This window comes from Panthera tigris, chromosome D1 (genome assembly GCF_018350195.1).
Source record: "Panthera tigris isolate Pti1 chromosome D1, P.tigris_Pti1_mat1.1, whole genome shotgun sequence".
Taxonomy (NCBI): Eukaryota; Metazoa; Chordata; class Mammalia; order Carnivora; family Felidae; genus Panthera; species Panthera tigris.
The window spans coordinates 22054779-22079441 of record NC_056669.1 but is presented as its reverse complement, the minus strand read 5'-3'; the positions used below and the strand labels follow the sequence as shown (position 1 = coordinate 22079441).

General features: G+C 47.6%; 1 protein-coding gene across 11 annotated transcripts in view; it reads right to left on the bottom strand.

Moving 5' to 3' along the window:
* The window catches only part of PKNOX2 (PBX/knotted 1 homeobox 2), a 317669-nt gene that overhangs the window by 260125 nt on the left and 32881 nt on the right, over positions 1-24663 (bottom strand). For 2 of the 11 annotated variants that reach the window (XM_042959540.1, XM_042959547.1), the window contains 2 exons: positions 21974-22075; positions 9074-9231 (listed from right to left, as the gene is read on the bottom strand). The exons of 6 other annotated variants lie outside the window; for them this stretch is intronic. The gene's annotated coding sequence lies outside the window, so the exon portion shown is untranslated. Of the gene's footprint in view, positions 1-5714; positions 5749-9073; positions 9232-21973; positions 22076-24663 lie in introns of those variants that run through there. 3 more of the 11 variants (XM_042959541.1, XM_042959542.1, XM_042959548.1) reach the window with 3 other exon arrangements.

Here is a 24663-nt window from a genome sequence, read left to right as displayed (position 1 = left end):
CCGTTCTCACTCCCGATCAGAACGGAGACTAAGATGTTGCTCAAGGCTGCTGGAGAAGGATATGTAGAGGAAAAAATTACCCCAGGGAGTCCCCATGGACGAGAGAGAATTAAAGGCAAGCATTCCACTGGAGCCACGTCTCCAGTATCAGGGCTAGCTAGCATTGAAATATCAGGCATGGGAAAAGGACGACACTCGAAGTGCGGATACAGCTTTGTATAAGTGCTGGGTGTAACTTCTTGGGCTTTCTGGCCCAGAATCTGCTTTGATCTGCCAGCATGGAGCCTGCTAAGTGAGGTTCAAGCTGTGGCTAGCTCCGGACCAGCGCCCATCCCCCCCAGGCCGACCAGATGTCACACACCAGTCCGGGCTCAGGCCTCTTCTTTCCGCTGGCACAAAGAGAAGGGACTGAATTTCTGATAAGTCAGATTCTGTGTTCATCTGATGCTTGAAAGCTCTTCCAAGGTAGCCCTGTTGGGGAGAAGCATGCTGGTTCCCTCAACTTAATTGCCCCTCCTGATAAAGTGCAGGTGGATGTTAGAATCACAGTGGGGCTTTCAAATTCTAGGACGTAAAGAAAGGCAGGCGTTCAGCCCCTTCGCCCAAGTCTCAGAACCTGTTGTGAGGAAAGGCTCTGGAGCCAGGCAGGGAAAGAAACCGCGGGGAAGAAAGTGACTCTGCTGCTCAGAAACTTCTCTCCTTTTCCTTTATTATTTAGAGCGCACCAGAGCAGGAGTCATGCCGGATTCACCCCTCGTAGCCTAATGAGGAATTCGTGCCACACATTCCGCTTTACAGATGCGGAAACCGAGATCCAGAAGCTAGGGGACCCACTGGAGTCATACAGCCAGACAGTAACAGGGCAGAAGACCGCTAGGCCCCCAAATTCCAGCTTAAACACTAACTCAGCATGCTGACCTGCCAACCTTGATCATCTCCTTCCTCCCTTTCCCACCAGGTATTAGATTTAATTAAATTAGCAGATCCCCATCGCAACCAGCCTGGCCATGCAGCCTGGCCGGAACCCAGCCAGGGCAGCGACTCCCTCTAAATTCTCCTTCTCAATATAATTCGATCTTCAATAAGTCACAGATCGCATGTGAAGTGTTTTATACAAAGCATGGTGTGTTGGCCAGAACCGAGGCTAACGGTGGCTCGTGATGATTTCATTTTCCATACAACTTCCTCTGCTTTTCCTCTGTGGCATCACTTCGCCCTCTCCATACTCTCATCTGCATTTTGTTTGATCCAGACACTTGGCTTCACATGCCGTCACCCTCCAGCAATTGCATCGCACATTTATATATATCTTACAGCATCACAGTCCTTGTGCCACACAGCAGAGGAAAAAGGAAAACTTATAACAGCATTTCTCACCTTCCTCGAACTAATTTAGAAAATGTGCTTTAAATTAAATAAATCAGGAACAAAAGTCTGAAATCGGAGGTAGAATTTCAGGGGGGGGGGGACGCTAAATAAAGAGCAAGGAAATCTTGCAACATGTTGGAAGCCTATAAATTTTATAGGTAGTTTCTTTAATAAAAACAAATTCGATTGCTAACAACACGGTATTATTAAGCCGCTAACATTTAAAAATCTAATTTGGCCTGCTCTGCTGCTGTTTATGTTGCATAGTGCGTTCACGCAGGGTAAGGAAGTCAGGTTGATGGGTTTGGTTTGCTTTCTAAACCAGGCTAATAGAGACCCCTTTAAAACCCAGCCTTTTTGCTTTCTAGGCATGCCTTGGTCCCTAATGAGTTACAGTCCCAGGTTGAAGATGGACATGGCAGAAAGAAATTTAACACACACTCCGGTGCACCCATAAACATCAAGGCCAAGGGAGAGGAGGTATGTTTCCAGTTAAGTTAAAACTCCATGAATTCAGGATTCTCCACTCACAAGACAGTAATTCTCCCTATTTCATCACTAACTTACTTCAAATGTGTTTATACAATTTATTGCTACTGAACTTCCAGGCAACTGGTGTAGAGTTAATGAAACCCAGCTTGGAGAAGCTTTGAGCTTTGAACAACTAACCACAGTTTAAATGGTTATGACATGCGGTCAAAGCCACAGCCCAGCCCCACTGCAGTTTCTGTGTTAGGACCTAGTCAAAAACCTTGTCATCTCACCTTTTGTGCCAAATAGATTGAAAAAGGAAAAAAGCGCTGAAAAATAGCCCTTCTGTGTTTCTCCTGAAGGTTCCCAGCCTCACTCCCTGACATTCTAACACATCTATCCTACTAAATGCAAGGCAAAGTCCCTCCCCCAGGGCCCAAGTAAATATTTTAGTTACCCTCTGAATTGGCAGCCAGTCGAAATCCTGAAATCCAGTTTGGGTTTAATTGAACAGGGTCGGGCCTACATAAAGCAGTGTGAGACAGGGTGTAAGGGGGAGGCACCAGAGCGGCATTTAAAGTCAGACTCCGTGAGAGTCCAAAAGGCAATATCGGGACGCACAGATGACACTGGCCTGGAAAAGAAGTAAACTCATCTTTCTGAATCACTTGGACATTGGTTTTTTATTAGTCCCCCTTGTTGCATGGCGTCGTCCCCCAAGCTCTGTCCATGTGGGAACTCCAGGAGGCTCTCTCGTTTTAAACAGGCCCATTTTGGAAGAGTAAAGGGGAGGGACTCGACTTGCCACTGCCGCACAATAAAAGCCCCTTTTGAAAGCAGCACTTTCATTAACTTAAAGCAATCTATAGACTTAAAAGCATGGAGCAGTAAACTCCCAGAAAGGATCATAAAACAGCCAGTCTCAAGTTGGGTACACTTCAGTGCAATTTGCACGAGGCATTTTACTGTGAGCAGTGGCCGGGCCCATCTCCCTCCAGTAACCCCCTGCCCCTTATTCTGAGCAGCTTCTCTTTCTCTGGGCTTTCATGCCTTTCGCGCTCACAAAGGGGAGGCGGTGACTGGGGAGTCTCCGTGGGGTCACGGCTCCCTCCCGCCCTCCGGCTCCCGGCGGGAGAGCTCACGAATTCCAAGCCTGCAAGAAAACAGCCTTGGAGTTTTGCCCCCCGGGGCAGTCGTGAGGCCCTAAGCCGCCGCAGCCACTCGTGGGTCCCGCGTCTTCCACGTCCCAGAAGCGCCGTGTGGCTACCGGAGCCAGGGGTGCGGAAAGTGGGACCATGGGCTCAAGACTACAAAAAGGAAATTTCAAATATTCCTCTCTGACAACCCCTTTACACACTTTTCTACCCTAGTTGGCCAAAGGGATAACCTCCCTCCCTGGGCAGGACTTCTCTCCCACAGCTCAAGCTAGGCTTGAGCCATAGGGGTGAGGGTGGGGTTGGGGGGTGCCTCTCGAGTGGGAGATCACGAGTCCAGACAGGAGACCCCCCCCTTCTCTTTCCCTAAGGCCCTGAGGCCTCTGGAAGGCCGGAATGGCTGCGTAAGCGAGAGGGCTAGGGACTAGGGCTTTGCGTTATATCTTGTGTGTGAACACCATCATTTTCTCATCTTTGGGGACAGGAGGGTCGCCTAAATCTGCCTAAAATGTGAAGCCTTTGGCTTCCACCAGTTGAAGAGCTTTGAAATCCTAAAAGTCAACACGCTGGAGAAGTCCTGGGACAAGTGGGGTGAGGGTAGAAGACCCAGAGCGCCCCCGTTTCCCAGGCTGAACATCACACTGGCGGCCCGGCTTGTCGGCTTTCCGGCCGGGCCTGGGGGAAGAGCACACTGAGCCTGCCGCGCTCCGGCGAGGACGCCAGACTTCGAGCCCGCCCTGCACTCGGCCGCAGCCGGGACTCCCCCGGCGCGATGCGGCACCTCGCAGCTAGCGCCCCCGGCGCAGGCCGCGGTCCCTCGGGGCCACCCGCACCCGCCCGCCGCGCTGCGCCCGCGGCCCCCAAGTGGCTTCGAGAGCCTGCGGAGCCGCCAGGGTCAGTCCTCGGATCCGCTCCGAGCCCTGCGAGGCTGCCCTATCGCTTCACCCAGAACGTCCCTTCGATCTGTCCGCTTCCCGGAATCTTTCTCCTAGGACCGGGGTCTGCGCGCCTCAAGTCCTCTGCTCCAGATCCGCTTTTGGGGAGAAGCAGCAGAAATTCGGGTCTCGCCTGCCCGTGGCTCGGATCAACTACTTTCATCGCCTGCCTAAACGTTTTTCCACCCACGGAGCGTGGGGACCCTCTGGCGAAATTCCAATAGCCTCAATCCCAGTAAAAAGCCGCGATCCCATGGCAAAATACTAAAAACGCCACCCGTTCCGCCGAGTCCAGCCTCAGATGTAACCCCAGGCCCCCAATTCCTACCTCCAGCCCCCTGCTTTGACCGAGGTGAAGATTCGATCCCTAAGCTACTCAGCAGCCCTTCAGTCCCGCTTCTGAAAACAGCCTGAATCCTACAACCCAAACTCTAGCGTGGCCCTGAAGCCCAGCCTTAATTCAGGGCTGCTGCACCACCACCAGCCACCCCCCGCCCCTCTGCCATTCCTAGCCCGTGTCCCCACCGCGCGGGAACCTCGGACTCTCGCCCAGAGCCCCGGGGAAAGGACCGCCCGCTTCGCTCGTTTCTTCCTCGGGTTCGTGAGTCAGGAGAGCCCCGCTCACCCAACCCGAAGGAAACGCAAAGTTTGCGCGGCAGACACGGGACCCTGCCCCATCCCCCTCAGCTCTCTGCTCTGGGGCGCTTTCCGTCCCCCCTTTTACGAACTCGTGTCCTAGTTCTCAGGCTAGGAGGGCTCCCTATTCCCAAACCTCGCCATGGGCCCCTACGCCTCCCCGACCTCGCCAAAGACTTCCAACAATCCGCCGAAAGCCAGTTACCCTACAAATCGCCCCTCCCAGGGCGAGTGTCCCCGAGCGCGGACCCTGGGAGACCGGCTGCCCTGACCCACAGCTCGCGTTCCGCTGTCCCCACTGATCCGCCTGCAAAACCCACTCGCCCTGGCTCCCCAGGCCGGCCGGGACGCGGCCGCGGCTCCTTGACTCCGGTCACCCGGCCCGAGACTGGGGCTGCTCCCGCTCGTAGCCGCCCCGAGGCAGCTCCAGGCCGGTGGCGCCGAGCAAGCGCCGGCCCGAAGGGCGCCCGAAGCCGGGAGCAGACGAACGTGGAGCGGGCCCGCCGTCCCCAGCCTCGCCCGCTGAGCGCTCAGCCCCGAGCTGCCTGCACCGGGGCTCCGGCCCGCGCGCCGGTCCCTACTCTCGGGCCCCCAGGCTCTCCCGGCGCACGGCTCCCCTCCCGCCCGCTCCGGTGTCTCGGGCCCGCGGCCGTCCGGGTCCGCAGTCCCGCTCCTCGCACCCGCGGACAATGCGCGCCCGGCCACGGGCCCGAGCGGGGCGAGGCGGCGGCGCGGCGGCGACGGCGGCGGCGGCGGCGGCGGCGGCGGCGGCGGCGGGGCTGCGCGCGGGCCGGGCCGGGGCTCGGGCGGGCCGCGCGGCTCTGGCCGCCTCCTTCCCCGGCCTCGGCGCCACTCGCGCTGCTTCGCTCCGCGCTCTCCCGGCGCTTCCCCAGCTTCTCTCTGCACGCTCCCGCCGTCCCTCTCTGCTCCCTGCCTCCCTCCTCCCTGCTGCCTCCCTCTCTCTCCTCCCTGCTGCCTCCCTCTCTCCCTCTCTCCTCCTTGCCCTGTCGCAATGAATAATACTCTGGCTTGGGGACTGGAATAAAACACACGCGCTCTGAGGCAGCCGCCCGCAGCAGCAGCAGCCGCCGCCGCCGCGCCGCCGCCGCCTGCAAAAGCGTCTCTGACATGGAAATGAATGACAGCTTACCTGATGCCAATCTTCATCAGACTGACACCGGCGTGACAACACAGCCTATACTTCCCAGCACTGCTCGGGACGTCAGCGGCACAGGGACCCGCCCCCCGGAGCCCCCCCCCCCCTCCACACACCTCCCCTCGCCCCACTCCCCCTCTCTCCCCACCCCCCTCGCCCCCACCCACTCCCGGCCCGGCGCTTCCAAGTCCGAGCCGCAGCTGGAGTGTCTCCCTCTACTGGAGGCTTTTCTGAGACGTCGGCGCGGGCCCGCTCCTGCTGGCGGGAGGCAGAAAGGCGCCGGAGAGGAAGCCGAGGACGGCGAGCCCGCCGTTGAGCGAGGGACGCGGCGGACCCCCTCGCGACTGGCGACACCGCCCCCGCCCCCACAGAGGGGGGCCACAGAGGCCGCCTTGCACGGCTTCCTGGGCTCAAGGGATGGAGAGGAGGGGAAATTTTCCGTGCACCCCGAGAGAACTCCCCCGAAGTCTTGAAACTTAAAGCTGGCGAGGAATCCTTCCCTCCACCACCACTCCTCCCCTCCCCCCCACCACTCCCACCCCGTGCCTGCCTGATGGCCTCATTTTTATGATTGCATTTGAATAATTCTCATTACCCTGGCCCCAGAAAAGGTGCTCAGATGACACTCTGGTTAGTTATTCCTATTCTCAAGAGCTTTTTCTGCTGTGGGCTTCCCGGGGCGTTTGGCTCACCGAGGGGGAGACTGTAACGGGGTGGGGCAGAGGGAGAGATAAAAGGGTGTAGAGGCTTTGTCACTAAATCACCTCTTTGCAAATGCCAGGCAAGCCTATTCTAAGCCACTGCTATTTTCATTCTAAAAAGTCCCAGAGTTCTGGGGGTCGGGTGGTGTAATATAAAGGGAGAGACCAGCTGGGCTGTTTGAGTCTGGACCTGCTACGGTGGCTTCAGGGAGGAAATACACATTGGCGCCTTCTGAGAAGACCAGTGCGAGCACCCGGCCTCATACCTGTGCTTTTTTCATTCCACAAAGATTACTGGGCCACTAAGGGCCAGGGGTGGGCACCCAGCCACCTACAGATGCAGGCTCGCTTGCTTCTACAGTGCAGCACATGGCCCTTTGCATAAAGGGAAAGGAGAACCCCTTCCCCCCTGAAATTTGCTCCTCCCTCCCCATAGAGGAGCCATTTCAGCCAGTCAGGCAGGGATTGATCCTCTGACCCCAGAGCAGGCAGGGGGCCTGGATAAAGCCTAGACAAAGACACTGATGGAAGCAAGGAAAGCAGAAAGTGAAACCCAAGCAGGCCAGGTTTGCAGTAAGGAATCTGACCCAAGAAGTTGAAGGCTGCCCCTTCGCTCTTTCCAGGCCTCTGGGCCACTCCTCATTTGCCTCCATCAGGGGCAAGGATGAGAGCTATTAGCATTCCATGGCTCCGAAGGGGCAGTTGAGACCTTTTCTGCGCCAAATCCCCGATACACTAAATACTGTTTGTCCAGATCGTCCCGGTACCCCTCAAATTCAACCTCCAAAGTTGCTTGTGGAAGACAGTCTTCACTGAGAGCCCCCTTTATAGATGGAGTTGAATCCTCTCACCTTCACGTAGAACCTCCAAAGACTTCACTAGGTGGATTTATGTCACCCCAGCCTCTGATCTGTGGTCAGAGACTCTGGCTGCTGACAGCATAATCGCTATTATATATTATACATTGTATAATAATATAATAATAATGAATGCACTTGCCCTTTTTATGTAGTACAGAAGTGGCCAGATTCTCCAACCCAGAGGCTGGAGGTCAGGCTGCCATAAACTCTCAGAGGGAAGCCCTCTTCAGACACAGGAGGGGGAGGGGAGATCCATTTGCCCCTGCCCGGGACCCCTGGAGGGAGGGTTTTCTCTCTTTCTCAGGGCTCACAGTGAGTTGCCAAAGCTTGCCGAGTCAGAGGGGAGAATCAGGCTGAATGTAAATACTTAACCCCATCAGAGAGGTGTCAGTGAGCCATAAATAGTACTGCAGGCAACAGCCATGCATCACTGATTCACACTTGTCACACCCCTCATTTTCTGAAATCTAGTTCTGCACCCAACTCTTTCTGGAAACAGGAGATCCATTGCCATGAGCTGTTAATGTTTGGAGTCTTTTTAAAAATACCGTGATTTCTACTAATACCCTTTGGATGCTTTAAACTGAACGTTGTAATTTAAAATAAATGTATCTCGCTTTAACTACATTTGTAATTTGCAAAAGCTTAAAAAATGATTACCTAAATGTAACCATCCTTCCCACAATCATTCAAAGCAAATATTTGTCCTTCGCCCACCGGAAGCTCGGCTGTGTGCCAGGGCTAAGGATAAAGAGCAGAAGCAAAGAAGTTCCAGTCACAGCTCCTGTCCTCGAGGAGCGTTCATTCCAGTTGAAGCAGGCAAAGCACCAGTACATAAAACAGGAAACAATAATCGTACAAGAATTCAACAGATGACACAAGCCAGTAAATACTTAAAGAACAAATAAATCAACAATATGTCAAATTCCAGGCGTTCCACATCTAAATGTTGGCTCTGTCAGTGAGTAGAGATGGGACAGAGTGAAAACTAAGTCTGTAGAACTCATTTCACATACTGTGCAGTCTCTCCCCCATAATCCTCCTGAGGATGAAAAGGAGGATGGAGAGAGGCATGCACGTCATGTAAGTCACCAACACAGCAGCATTAGGACCAAACAGGAGTTCCTACCAATCCTAGTCATCACTCTTAAATGTTGGCAGTTCCTATGGCTTGGTTCTGGGCCCTTTGCTCACTCTGTGTGCACGTGATTTGTCTTTAGGATAAGCAGTTCATACTGGCCCACGTTGTCTCCTCTGAGCTGTAGACATGTATCGTCAATGGCCTGAGTCCTGTCAATATCAGCCCATGAATAAAACTTAAACTTGTCTGTGTTAGTCTGCTCAGGCTGCCATAACAAAGTGCTACAGAGCAGGTGGCCCAAACAACAGATAGCTACTTTCTCGCACTTCTGGAGACTGGAAGTCCAAGATCAAGGTGCCAGCGGGATTGGTTCCTGGTGAGATCTCTCTTCCTGGCTTGCAGATGGCACCTTCTTGCTTTGTCCTTACATGGCCTTTCCTCTGTGTGCACCAGAGAGATAGCAATGTCTGGTGTCTTTCTCTTCTAAGTGCACCATTTGTATTGGATTAGAGACCCACCCTTATGACTTCCTTTAACTTTCATTACCTCCTTAAAGCCCCTATCTCCAATTATAGTCACATTGGGAGTTAGAGCATCAACATGTGAATTTAGGGGGAGACACAATTCAGTCCACAACACTGTCCATACACCAGTTCCCTCTATTCCCAACTTAATTCTTTTCTTTGAGTTCTTTGACATTGGGGACAATACCTATTTCATCTTAGAATCCTTAGAACCTTGGTATGGTGCTTAGTCCACAAAACATATTAAAGAACTACTTGCTGAGTTGACTTGAATGGAACTTCTTTCTCCATCGTTTCCCCATCCCACTTGAGGGCCTTATCACCCGGAATGCGAATTCCAGTCACCTGGAATACAAATATTTTCATGATTTCCTAATTGGCCTAATGTCACCAACATCCCTAACACTTCCTATATACTATCACCAGGGTGTTCTTCCTAAAACAAAGGTTGGATCATACCCTGGTTTCCCCTCAAGAAACCACTGCCTCTAATATTTAGCCTAAAATGTTTATTGGACCTTATAATTAAAAGTAGAGACTTGAATGCCACATTCCTTAGCATGGCACTCAAGTTCCACCTCCTCATCTGGCTGTGATCTACTTTTCAGGCTAATCTCCTGTATTCCTGCCTACATCTCCCCATCACCACCTTCAATGGTTCTCAGTGCTGGCCCGTGGACTTCCTGCATAAGAATCTTTGTGGAACTTCTCTATAGTTCTGGGTTCCTGGTTTCCAATCCTGGAACCAGTTGATCTGGATAAGGGCCTAGGAATCTATATTTTAAAAGCTGCTGCATGAAGAGAATGAAAAGACAAGCCACAGAATGGGAGAAAATATTTGGAAGAGACACATCTGATAAAGGCCTGTTACCCCCAAAATATAAAGAACTCTTAAAATTCAACATTAAGTGAACAAACAACCCAGATGAAAAACGGGCAAAAGATCTGAACAGACAACAGATGCACAGATATACAGATGGCAAGTAAGCATATGAAAAGAGGCTCAACATCATTTGTCATTAGGGAATCGTAAATTAAAACAATAAGGTATCATTAACACCTATTAGAATGGCCAAAATCCAAAACGCTGACAACACCAAATGTTGGCAAGGATGTAGAGCAGCAGGAACTCTCCTTCACTGCTGGTGGGAATACAGGACAATATAGCTACTTTGGAACATGCTGTAAGTTTCTTACCAAACTTAACGTACTCTTATCATATGATCCAGCAATGACACTTAGTATTTACTCAAATGAATTTAAAACTTACGTCCACACAAAAACCTGCACACAGATGTTTACAGCATCTTCATTCATAATTACCAAATCTTGGAAACAACCAAGATGTCCGTCAGTAGGTGAATGGATAAATAAACTGTGGTACGTCCAGACAATAGAATATTATTCAGCACTATAAAGGAAATAAGCTATCAAGCCGTGAGAAGACATGGTGGAACTTTAAATGCGTATCACTCAGTGAAAGAAGCCAATCTGAAAAGGCCACATAATATAGGATTCCAGCTATGTGGCATTCCATAAAAGGCAAAACTATGGGGATCGTAAAGGATCAGTGGTTGCCAGGGTTGGTTGGGGGTGGAGGTGGGGATAAACAGGCAGAGCACAGAGGACTTTTAGCTCAGTCAAGTACTCTATATGATACTATATTGGTGGATACATGTCATACATTTGTCCAAATCCACAGGATGTAGTGCTCCAAGAGTGAACCCACATGAACTATGGGTAGTGATGTGTCAATACAGGTTCATCAATTATAACAAATATTCCATACAGGTGGGGGATGTTGCTAATGGGGGAGGCTGTACATGGTGGGTGGGGTTGGGGGGGGGGGAACAGGGAGTATGTGAGAAATCCTGTACTCTGCTCAATTTTGCTGTGAACCAAAAACTGCTCTAAAGCTTATTAATTAAAAAGAAAAAACCCACTGCAATTGAGAGGTTTGGGCACTTCCATTTTGGCCAGCCCTGGGGCTCATGGATGGCGAGACAGCCAGTGCCCTCTTGGCCCTCCCTGCACCTGCTCACACTCTCCCCTCAGCCTTGAATTTTACTTCCCCCTTTCCCTACCCACCAAAATCCCACCTGATGTTGAGAGTTAGCTGAAATACCACCTCTTTTCAAAACTTCCTTGGCTCCCCCAGGAAAGAACAGCAGCTTTGGAGTCAACATGGCCCTGGCTTGAATCTTCACCCTATCACGAAAAAGCCACGTATCTGGGAAGTCACGGACATTGTCCGAGTCTCAGCTTCTGCCTTTGTGAAATGAGGATGATAACTGTATCCAGCTCATGAGCCCGTGGAGATTAGATAAAATAATGAAGGCAGAGCTCAGCACAGTCCCCGGCACATGGGAGGCTCTCTAACAAATGGAGCCATTAGATTTAATAGCCCTTACCCAGGGCCTCCACTGCACTTGCCTGTGCCTTTATTATAGTGCTTATTTAATTGGCCTGAGGAAGGCAGATATTGTTTACTGAGAATACTGTGACAGGCTCCGAGGGCTGTAAACACAGATAATGGGAGCAAAGAAAGGGAGGAAGGGGTGCTTACTCTTCTCGTAAGGCCTCCTTCCTGACCCTGGAACCAGGTGGGACTGGGGTACTGGGGGCGGGGGGGCTAGGGCCAAGCCAAGAAGATTCTGCTCCTGATTAAATGCATGGGGGCACACCCCTTAGAGATGGGCTGGGGGACCTGTACAATGTGCAAAGGCAGACACTATATGTCTCCCAAAAGGTGGGGCTCCTGCATTCTGCTGTGAGGTGGAAGTTGGGATGTCTAGGCTCCTTGCCCATATCTGATTCACTTTTCTGACCCTGGAAAAGCCTCTCCACTCCCCCATTTCACTCCCACCCTCTGGAGCATGAGGGATGCAACCTGTCCTCTGGGCACACAATAGGCAATTAATTGGGTCATGTCTCTAACTGGCTTCTCTAATATAGGAGCAATATAGTCCCTAAAGCCATTCCAAAAACCCCACCTTTCTTATGGTAGTGATGTACATATGGGAAGTTTCTTCAGGCACTGCCCCCCCCCCAACTCTTTCTCCCTGTGTGTCTGTCTGTCTCTGTCTCTGTCCCTCTGTCTCAAGCTACCCAGCCCTAACTCCAGATGAGAGGCTCCGTGGGAAGCAGGAAAGGAAAGAGAAGAGTTGTAAGTGATTCTGCAGCTCTTTCCAGTTTCTAGCAAGGGATGGGCAGTATCACAGCCAGTTTGACAGAACTGAGAAAGAGAATATTTAGATTGTAAAATGCTATGAGTTCCAAAAAGAGCCACTTGTGGGAAATGGCATCCCAAGAGTTTGGCCACAAAACTTTGAGAAAGGAAGGTATAAACCTTTGCTGTCCCCCCCACAGTGGCCACTAGCCACAAGTAGCTTCTGAGTACTTGAAATGTTCCAATGGTCCAAATGGTCCAAACTGAGATGTGCCACAAGTATAATCATGGATTTAGAAGACTTCGTATGAAAAATGTAAAATATTTCATTAATAATCATTTTATATGTATTGAATCGATATTAGTTTGGATTTATCGAATTAAATTAAAATAGGCTATTAAAGATATTTTCACCTGTTTCTTTTACCATTTTAATGGGACTGCCAAAAATTTTTAAATTACTCTGTGACTTGTATTCTATTGTTATTGAAGTCTCTCCTCTGGGCTTCGTTTTTGTCTTGGTATAACTATGTTTGGATGCTGAAACCTTTACCATTTATCATGTATCATCTGGCTCACCGGCTCTCCAATCTACTCTGCTTCCCACCAGCACCACACAGGACCAGCTGAGGGGGCTGGAGTGGGGGAAGGCCAACAGGACATTCAGCGTCTCCTCCCTCAGACCCTTGAAGTTGCTAGGACCACCCCTCCTCCACCCGCAGAGTTACATGGAGTCTTGAAATGTCTACTCTCTCCAAAACAAAGACTGCCCCTTGAAGACCTGTACTGACCCCTCATCCCCATCTCCTTCAGCTACCTCATCACCTTCACACCTGTTGCCCCTGCTATGACGATGGCTCTCCCTTGGCTCTATTTGCATTCTTACCACTTCACCATCACCTCCTCTCGTGGAACTGCCCTGTGTCCTTCTGCTTATACACTGGACCATCTCCTCCCTGTCTCCAGGGATGAACCCAACCAGCATTTGTTGCCTCTGATGCTGCGTCCAATCTCTAAGCTTCCCTGAGCTGAGGATTTTGCATGGCCAAGTTCCCAACTCTATTCTGGCAGCTGGACCTACAGCAGCCAGACTGCAGGGCTCAGAGAACCAAGTAACAGCACTGGAAAGGGGTGAGGCCACATCGCCCACTGAAGCCAGTCCTGTCTTACCATGATGCTGGGGGGGGGAGGGGGGGTGGGGGGCGGTGAGAAAGAGTGATCAAATGAAGGAACAAGATACCCAACTTACCCAGCACGGGAAGCATGGTTCGCTCAGGAAGGAAGGATAAAACAAAGCACCAACAATAATAATAGCTAATATATATTGATGATTTGCTCAGTGCCACACTCTAAGCTAAGTGCTCAACATGCACTGCCTAATCACATTCCCATGGCATCCCCATGGGGCTTAGATAAAGGGAGTAACTTGTCACCAAGTGACAAGTGTGTGGACTCAGGCAGGCTGCCTCCACAACCCATACCTGGAACCACTATGCTGCACTGCTTCCTCATAAGCATCACCGTTCAGGCTCTCATTCACTCATTCATTCACGGGTTCACTCATTCACTGTGCATACACTGACAGCCTTTAAGAAATGTACCAGGAGGTGGACTCCCATCCAGCATCTTGGCTGGCCAGGCCCATGCTAGGTCCTCGGGCTATAAAGAGGAGTAAAGCACAATCCCTGAACTCAGAGATCTCAGGTTTTCAGCAACCAAGGGAGATGTAGGAAAGCCTAACTCTGTCTTCAGATCACACTGTTCTATAGGCAGAGAAACTGAGACCGGGCAGGAGGGGAAGGATAGGTCAACCTCAAATCTTTCCTGACTTAATGGGGCAAGTGAAGAGTCCGCTTGCATTGTCTAACCAAACCAGGGTTTGTCATCCAGCCCCACCCTTCCCTGGAGACTTTGCAAACATGCTGTGTCACTTCTTGGCCACAGGTGCTCTTGACAGACTCAGCATGTCTTCTGCCTGGATCCCCATTGGCTGCTCTCGTAATGCACAGTGGGAATGTCAACACTCAAGTCAAAACTCAACCATTCCAGAAACTCTACTTAATTTAGACACTCATGTCCTACATCCGTCTGGATTTGTGGGCTCACATATCCACTATTGTAGCATACACCTGAATGCTGCTTTGTACATGTTCTTAAATTTCAAATATGTATACATTAGCTCCCCAACACGATTCTGAACTTCTCAAAGGCAAGGATTAAATGATTTTCTTATATCTCCAAGCATTCGGTAGGAACCTCAGCCTGTGTGAATGCTGATGGCTTGATCCACTGCACACAGACATAATGGTGTGTGTGTGTGAGTGTGTGTGTGTGTGTGTGTGTGCCTGTCTGTCTGAACCAATATGTACAGCAGAAGTATTTATGAGTACAAGTATCAGTGTAAGTATGTGTGGATGAATTCTCCAGCTATTACAGTTATGGAAGCTTAGATACACATCAGCACAATCCGTCAATTTCCAGACGTTATCTCTCATGATAATTTCCTGCCAAATCTTTGAGTTGCAATTAAGAAAGTAGATAATTTGAAACATTTTCCTCTGCATGTTGAGATGGATTATAATCCTAATTTGATAAAGACTCTTAATGACTCATTAGCCACCCTTGGCTTCTCCTCAGGTCATCTAACTTCCCAGGCACTGGGAGGCAGCAGGGCTCAGGCCATTACATGTTATTGCTTTAGTAGCACTAAAATCAAAAGACACTACAAAGCCACAATGGCGACACTACAAAGCCACAACGGCGTGCCACAGTGCCACAGCACCATAGCCCTTGAATTCTCTTTTCATCAGCTCCTAGATTTAGTCGTCGGATTTTCTTTTCCTGGCTCTGAACAAAGCCTCTAATTTGCTGATAACCAAAATGCTCTCCCTAGGATCTTTGCACACTGCCCTAAGTGGCACATACAATGCTTTGTAGCCTTCCCTCTGCATAGATAGCGGCAGAGGGAGTCACCATCCTCAAACCTCTGGCTCCTAGCCCCATCACAATTTGTTTCCTAGGAAGTGATCCCCAAGTCCAAAGGGTAGGGTTCCTGGGAGCAAGAACTATTTCAAGTTGTTTACGGATGATAACTATGTAATAGCTCCCTTTCTTCTTTGGCTGACCAGGGATCAGAAAGCCCAGAAAGCCTTTAGGGAGGTTACCCAACCCATTCATTCCCTTCTTTCCTGACAGAGCGGCACCTCTTCCAGTCCCAGGCGTAAGAGCACTTATTGGGATGAGCACCGGGTGTTGTATGGAAACCAATTTGACAATAAATTATATCTAATAATAATAATAATAATAATAATAATTAAATGTTTCACAGAAGCCAAAGCCACAGTTTCCTTTGGGTCACCCACTCTAGAATTTCAGAACCCTGACTCTCAGAAAGTTCTTACTCATACACGGACTCATGTGAACATGTGTGCAGCATACACATACAGATGTTCATGCGGGATGCACATCCACACATCACAGAACCACAGAGACAGCATGCATACATGTGTAAAGATTTCTTTGAATAGCCCTTGACCCTGAGATCTGGTAAGTGAGTAAGGAGGAGAGGGAGGCTTAGTCGGTCAGCAAACATATCTTTTCTGCATGCCTACTACACGCTAGGCACTGTGCCAGGTGCTGGGGCACAACGTGGCACAGAGAGGAGAACCTGGTGGTGACCAAACATAGCTGGACCAGTGGTTACTGCGCTCAGGAGTTGGAGCAGATGGGGGTGGCATCCGTGGTCCCCATCAGACTTCTGAGCCAAATTCCATTACATTCCTCCCCCATGTGTGTTCTCACCCCTGTCCCTGCTCTACTTTATCCCTGTTGTCTACAGGGTAGGCTTGGGCGAGATAAAAAGCCTCCACTCCCCCGCCCCACTCCCGCCCTGCACTTTCGATCAACGTGACAAATGCTCTCTGGGCAGGACCCCTGAGGCTGTCTTCACTGCCACCCACCCCTCCTTCCTTCCCAATGAGTCCAGGGAGATCTGAGCAGAGGGGTGATGGATAGCCTTGTCTTATTGTTCCAGACTCCGAATCCAACAGGGGCCTGGGAGAGCTGTATAAATCAGAGCCTGGGCTGGGCTCTAACCAGCGTGAGGGCTCAGCAAGAGGAATGGAAAGCGAGGGACCATAAAACTGTCTGTGGGCTAAGTCGTTTCATTTCAAGTCAGGGCCAGGGAGAGAAAATGTTTGGTTCTTGGGAGACAGACTCATTTGAAGAGGATGGATAAGCTGGTGGAGGTCTGCCTGTCTGCATGCTCAGAGAGAAGGGGCCTGAGAGAGGCTGGTCCCACAGGAGGGCACTGGATGAGTCCTCGTTTCGGTGTTCACTCATTCCACTACCCAAGAGGGGTGGGGTATGCTCATGTCCCACACTCTGATGACGTTTGGAAAAATTAGTCTCTAGTGAAGATAGATTTTTCACCCCAGATGGCTGAGAAACTATAATTTTCCCTTCTTTGAGCTAGGAACAGCAGCGTGGGGGGTGAAGGGGGGGGTTAAAAAAAAAAAGGCAATGCTGGGCATTGCTCTAACCAGCATCAAACCAGGATCAGATAGAGGGAGGAGTCATTCCCATTTCATTTACCGAAACTTGAATGGAGCAGCTACTGTGTATCAGACACCGAGCTGGGTAGCAGGGGGCACAGAATCACGTGGCCCTGCTCTCAAGGAGCTCCTAGTCTAGTGGGAGAGACAGAGAGGCAGTCTCATAAATCAGTGGCATGTAATTCAGTGTCTATTATCACAGCACCTATGACAAATCGCTGCACTTACTGATTTGCCTGTCATTCTCTCATTAGACTGGAAGCTCCTTGAAAGGAGAAAGGGAAGGAACCAATATTTAAGTGCTAATTATAGGCTCCCAATAGGCACTTTATAGTCATTTTATATCCACCATAACACTTCATGGCATATCTTATTATCCTCATTTTACAGATAGGAAGATTGAGGCTTAGAAAGGTTAATTCAATTGCTCAAGGCCAAAGATAGTATGTGGGAGAGCCAGCACTCAACCCAAGTTGGCATGTTCCCACACACTGCCCAGAGTTTCACTCATCTTGTGCCTTTAGCTCCGGAAGCAGTATCCAACTCAGGAAGCTGTTGATTATACAAGGGAGGGAGGGGTAGAGAGGAGTGTGTAGCTAATGTGGGGTGGGTGGGTCAGGAAGACTTTGCAGAGGAAGGGATTACTGAACAAATAGAATAACAAGTAGAACAAGTAGAATTGACCAAAATGACAAGAGATGAAAGTCAATGTAGGTGGAAAACACATGTGTAAAATGACATGGAGGCACGAAATAGCATCATGTGTATTAGCCATCTATTCAAAAGTTCCCTGCTGCATCCATGACCTCCTCTACCCCTCCAGTTCTAGGCCTAAGGAACAAGAGCTCAGCAGTGACCCAACAGGACATCTGTACTATGCAGTGCGGTATGTTTCTTTTGCCGTTATTGTTGTTATCTTTCCTGGGACTAGATTATAAGATCCAGGTAGGATCCAGTCTGCTTTACTCATAAGTATAATTCCAACTTCTAGAATGGTGCCTGATTCATTTTGGAATGAGTGACAGAAGTGGACCAGGAAAAGGGGGTGTTCTCTACATCTCTGTCTTCCCATGAGGCTGGTATAATTGGGCCAGACTAGGAGTCTGTTTGGGGTCAGGGAAACCATCTGAAGGCCAGACAGGCATTGAGATGAGGTGAGGCCCAGGGTTCTCGAGCAGTTGGCAGAGGCTGGCCCTGCCTTCTCTGTCTTCCCTGCTTCCTCCTCTCTAGTTCAGGAGCCAAAACTAGGATGTGGGCTCAGAGAAAGGGGGCCACAGAACTGACCTTGGATCTGCCCCTAATCTTCAGCTTATGCTAACAGAATGGGTTTTTGTGGGGCAGAAGCCTGAGGAACACCAATATTTAAGGGACAACACAAAGCTGAGGAGCCTACAAGGGAAACTGAGGAGAGCCCAGGGAGCTGTGAGACCCAAAATGACACCCAGTCACCCACCCATATTCTTCTATAGCTTAGTGGCTATCACCCCACAGAAGTCACCATTCAACTTCTAGAAATGACAAAGGCATCAACCAAGGACAAGAATGACAGAGAAAAAAAACAGTGGGCTAAAGAGTTTCACAATTAGTTTTAGTTTTAGTTTTAGCTTTTGTTTTATTTTTTTAAAGTTTATTTATTTATTTTGAGATGGTGGAGGGGCAGAGAGAATCCCAAGCAGGCTCTGCACTGTCAGCATAGAGCCTTATATGGGACTCAAATTCAGGACCTGTGAGATCATGACCTGGGCCGAGATCAAGAGAAGGTTACTTAATGACTGAGCCACCCAGGAGCCCCCACAATTAGTTTTTTAAACAAAACAAAGAGGGAAGATTGGTATTGGATCCACAGAAAGAGTAAAGTCACAAGCCAAGGGCCTACAGTGGGGACTGATTCACTCTGCAGAGCCCTGAAAGGTTCAGCCCTCAGAGGCTCTAAGCACCATGGTCCTGGGGCCAGACACCCAGATGGACAGGGGGCATTGGTAGGAGCTCTGTTTATAAAAGGGGTTTTATAACCCACACAGCCAGTAAGCTATATTTCTTTACCCTCCAGCAAATGAGACTTTTCTTTGGAGGAACTGAGTAAGAACAGTATTGGAGTTGGGAACACCAAGTATGGTGGAGGGTGAATGAATTAAGGGAGATCTGCATGCTAAACTGTGTGACCTTTAGCCCTTTCTCTGGCCTTGCTAACAACTCCCCCACACCACTAACCAATAGATTGGAAGATTCTTTGAACAACTGAAAAGCTACAGGGAGAACTCCAGTTACTGATATTTGAAGTTCCCTCAATAAAAAGACTTACTTACTTTTTTTTTTTTTTTAATGCTTATTTATTTTTGAGAGAGAGAAACAGAGTGCAAGTAGGCAAGGGGCAGAAAAAGAGGGGACACAGAATCCGAAGCAGGCTCAAGGCTCTGAGCCATCAGCACAGAGCCCAATGGCTCAAACCCATGAACTGTGAGATTGTGACCTGAGCTGGAGCCGGACGCTTAGCCGACTGAATCACCCACGTGCCCCAAAAGATTCACTTTTCACTTGATCACCCTATGTAAAGTCCACTAGTTAACAAACTGTACCATTTACATAATAAGTTTCCAAAATCAACTTTCAGTGCCTCCTTCTTAAATATAGTCAAGAATCAGAAGATACTTAAAGAAAGATTCAAACTTGATAAAAGGAGACAGATATAACCAGAAAAAAAGATCTGACATGATAGAGATTTTGCAAGGAGGAATAAAAAAAAAATTCAAAAAGGGCAATAACACCAATTCAAGAAGATAAGAGGAAAGGTTGCATCCAAAAAACAATAAGGGATTACAATAAAAAAGAAAAAAAATTAAATGAAAAAAGCCTCTCTGAAATTAAAAATATAACTAAAGTTTTTTTCAAAAACGTATAAGATTTAGAAGACAAAGTTGAGGAATACTTCCAAAGAGGGAAACAAAAAAGAGAGACTTAAATAATAGGAGAGAAATAAAATACATTAATCTAATTATCCCAGCACAAAGAATGAAAAAAAGATATCTACCAAAGCCCACCACCATCATCATTGTGATTTTATGAGACTGACATGCTGCCTACTCAACTTAGGTAGCCAGTTATTCTGATTTTAAATCAGGAGGGATAAGTAAAAATTCCTACAATCTTCTAAGGAGAAAAAGAAACAGGTAAAGGAAACAAGAATAAGACTATTAAACTTCTTCAAAAGTAGCATTACATGTTAAAAGACAACCGAGAAATGCCTTCTAAATTCTGAAAGAAAATATTTTTAAATCTAGAATTCTGTACTCAAGTAAATTATCAATCACACATCAGAGTAGTGTAGAGATATTTCCAGATAGCCAATGACTCAAGACAATTACTTCTTTTTTTTTAATTTTTTAAAATGTTTTTATTTATTTTTGAGACAGAGAGAGAAGAGCATGGGCAGGGGAGGGGCAGAGAGAGAGGGAGACACAGAATCTGAAGCAGACTCCAGGCTCTAAGCTGTCAGCACAGATCCCAACGCGGGGCTTGAACTCACAGACTGCGAGATCATGACCTGAGCTGAAGTCAGACGCTTAACCAACTGAGCCACCCAGGAGCCCCAAGACAATGACGTCTAAAGTACTCATTCTTAAGAAATTATTGGAGAGGGGCTCTAGGCTGGCTCAGTCAGTAGAGCATGGGACTCTTGATCTCAAGGCTGTAAGTTTCAGCCCCACATTAGGTGTAGAGATTACTTAAAAATAAAATATTTAAAAAAGAGAGAAGTTATTGGAGAATGGAAGTTAGCAATTTAGTTAGGTGATAATGTAATAAAGAAGACAGAGATTCAGGAAATAGGGACTCCAACACAAGAAGGCAGTAAAGGAAATATTCAAAATGATGGTAAAGGGAAGCCTCAGAATAATAGTTATGTAGTATCCTAATTCTAAAATCAGCCAATCCAGATTGGAACAGAGAAACAAAAGGTTCTTAGAGAGAAAACTGTAAGGGGAAAAATTGAACAGATGAGCTTGAGTGTATGCAACATAGTATTACCAGGTATGTAGTAGAGTTGTTGAACCATTAGAAAAAAATAATTATAAGCACATTTGGACATCAGATCAATAAAAAAGGAGGCAGTTATTAACTCCAGGAAAAACAAAGAATTGTACAAAAGAGGACACATAATCACAGTGCACTACTTGATGCAGGAGTAAATAATATTTGCCTAATCATTAGTATATAAACACTAAACATCAATTTAACCAAAAAAAAGTTTATGTTGGGAGAGTTAGAATGAAGGGGACATGCAGGGATGGCATTGGGGGAAACTAAGTTCTCATCTACCATGACAGAGAGTCAATATATAATTTCGAGGGGCATGTGGGTGGCTCAGTCAGCTAAGCGTCTGACTTCAGTTCATGTCATGATCTTATGGTTAATGGGTTCAAGCCCTGCCTTGGGCTCTGTGCTGATGGTTCAGAGCCTGGAGCCTGCTTCAGATTCTGTGTTTCCCTCTTTCTCTGCCCCTACCCCACTTGCACTCTGTTTCTCTCTCTCAAAAATATATATACATTAAAAATGTTTTTAAAAACATGTATAAAATATATAATTTCTAAAATTAATAAATCAATAAATAGTAATATAAGCATATTATTTAAAAACATGGCAATATATACAAATGACAAATGAGCTGTAAGAGTTGAGGTTGACTGCCTTGGAGAATGGAACATGGGAATGTGAAAGGCTGAAGCAAGGCAACTACTGATTTCCAAACTATGCATATATATTCTTTGATTAAAATGAAAATTAAATTTTTGAAAAAGAGTCTCTATGGCTCACATACAGTCCAGCTTAGTAGCTTCTCATGATATAACAACAGATGATAATCTGGGGCCAAAGTTCTGGCCAAAATAAATGAAGCATTTTTATGTCAGTGTCTGCATATATCCCTTGGATATATGGAGACCTGACACAGTGGCCAGTGGTCAATAGGCTTCAAAGATTAAGAACTCCGATCCTGACCCACAGTTGTGGACATTACAGGCAATTCTCAAACATATCATATTTCATGTCTGGACATGCTGGTCTCTCTGATTAGAAGAAACAAACCTCCCAAGCCCCTAACAAGGTGAACTTCTCTTCAACCTTTAAAACTCTTCTCAGCTATTACCTCTCCTAGAAAGTCCTTCCTGATGCCTCCTCTCTGAAGAGTTACTTGTTCCCTCTTTCAGCCTACTTCTGAATCATCTGTGTCTCCATCCAGCAAAGCATCCAACCCCGTGTGATTCAGTTGGAAATAAGCTGTCTCTCCAGCTACTCTGTGATCCTCTCTCTAGTCATCAGCTTGTGCTAGTTATGCTGCAGGATAAACAACCACAGAATCTCAGTCACTCACCACACAAAGGTTTATCTCTCATCATGTTATATATTGGCTGTGCCTCTGGCTCCACTCCATGTTTTCTCTTTATGTGGGTCTTATTCTGGACATGCCATTCTCCTGGCAGAAAGAAAAGAGAAAATGTGTGTGGGACCACAAAATGTTCCCGAAAGCCTCTGCTCAAAAGTGACATATCACTTCTGCTTAATTTCCATTGGCCAAAGCAAGTCACATGATGAAGTCTGATGTCAATGGCACAGATAAGCATAATCCTGTCACAGGGAGAGGCAGTAAACAATTGGGTATAATAATACCATCTACGACAATCTGCTTGGTGGGACCCACATCTTATTTTTATATCCTGCACCTAACACAGTGTTTGGCACCAAAGTAGTATTCAAGGCATCTTCGTTGACTTGAACAGAATTGTCAAATAATAACTTAGCCTCATATACAACCTGAGAACAGAAGGAGATTTGAAAAGGGCCTAAAAAAATGAAAAGGGCTTAACGTAGAGCTGGAAGGGTACCAACAAGCTCATGGTATGCGGAACAGCACTGAGTTTGGAGCCGATACACTTGGGTTTCAGGTCAGACTCTGAAAGTCATTTCACCTCTCTGGGCTCATCTTTAAAATGAAGGAGATGAGGGCACCTGGGTGGCTCAGTCAGTTAAGCTTCTAGCTCTTGGTTTCGGCTCGGGTCATGATCTCACAGTTCGTTAGTGTTAGTTTGAGCCCCACATAGGGCTCTGCGCTGACAGTGCAGAGTCTGCTTGGGATTCTCTCTCTCTCTCTCTCTCTCTCTCTCTCTCTCTCTCTCTCTCTCCCCCCCCGCCCCTCCCCTGCTCATGCTTGCTCTCACTCTCTCTCAAAATAAATAAATAAACTTTAAAAAATAAAATGAAGGTGATGAAGTAGAGGATCTCTAGGATCCTTTTCAGTTTTAACCTTTTGGGAGTCTGTCATAGAACACCTCAACCTGGTTTCCTTAGGACCTGCTTGCCAATCTGCCGACTTCTATTATGGTACCCAGTTCTACAACTGAGAAGAAAATAAGCCCCAAAGTCACATCGCAGGCTAAAATGAATTTCTAAAAACCGAAAATTCGATGATGACAATAAAAGAAAATAAAATTACACTTCTGAAATGAATGTGTTTTCAACAAACATGTTAAGTGGCAAATGTTTTCTTTAAAACAAACCATTTTCTGTTTTGAGCACATTGTTCTAGACAGAGGAGAATCCATTACACGAAAGCTACTTATCACGACATTACAGAGGGGTGATTATACATCTGAATGTCCCCACTCTGAGTTCTGGTTCACAAATGGAAATCATCACATAAGTAGAAGCCATCTCACACATAGTGAGAGTTTGTTGTTTGTGGAATGAATAAATATGTGTCTTGGCTGAACTCCTTGGGTTATTGAAGCTATCATTACCAATCCAATGCAGCCCTATTGCTCTGTATCTGGACCTAGTCATACTTTTTTTTTTAAAGTTTTTAGGAAAAAAAAAATCTAAGAAAGGGTTGAGAAATCCTGTAGCTCATGGGCTGATGTACTAAGAGAATTATTTAACAGCTACTGGGTCCTAAGCCCTGTGTTCTCAACAGTAGAAAGCAAATATTGTGATGATCCTGTTTGATTAGAGAAATTTGTACTCTTAAGTTTCCACCCATAAACCACAGATGTCAGCCCACGTACCCACCACCACCAGACAATAACAACATGTACATATCATTCACTGTATGCCAGGACTGTTCTGAGTTCTTTACATATATTAACTCATAACAATCATAGCAACCAGAGGCAATGGGTACTGTTACTATCTCCATTTTACTGATGGGGGAATCAAAAGTACAGAAAGGTTGATTAACCTGCCCAAGGTCACACACTGACTGGCGGGGCTAGGCTTTGAACCCAGGCAATCAGGCTCCAGAGTCTGTTCTAAAGTCCCCTCTGCATTATATTGCCTGGGGGTGGAGCATGCTACCAAATGAGTCGGGATCATTCTTGGATATAGATGTAGCCTGGAACCATAAGCATACCATCACTCCCTCACCCTTAAAGACCCTTCCCACCTGTCCCTGCACCAGCCTAGGAGACTGTGACTCCCACCCTCTGATCGTGGGTGCAGTGAGGGAAGTGAGTGTGACTAGCTCCCTCAAATACCAGAAAGGGTAATTTTTCAGGTGTATATCATCTGTCCTTATCCATTTCCAAGTTTCTGGACTGCATGTCCCCTTGCCTGGATGAGTGTCAGGAAAGGTAACTGAGCCCTGATACAGCAAGGTCCAGTTTCTAGTAGCCAGAGCACTGCAATCAGCAGGCAGGGCTCTTTCCTATAAAAACCAATCAATACTGTCCCATCCCACATCCTCAACCTTTCCTGCTCCTCGGTCTATAACTGCTATTGATTACATCAGAGCAGGGAAGCAAATGCCAAAATATATCAATCACCAAGGTGGCAAAGAGACTTTATTAAAACCATTACACCTTCTTCTATTTTCCTGCCCACCCCTGTTTCCTCAGCCCAATGGCCATTTCTTTTGGAAGGTTTCCAAGAACTTTGCAGACATGATCTGATGGCTGGTGGAATTTCCTCTATTTGGGGAAAATTTAGACCCAGAGAAGGAGCAAGAACAAGTCCCATGGTGAGAAGATGGAAACCAGGTGTGTGAAAATATGTGCATGTGTCTGTGCGGTA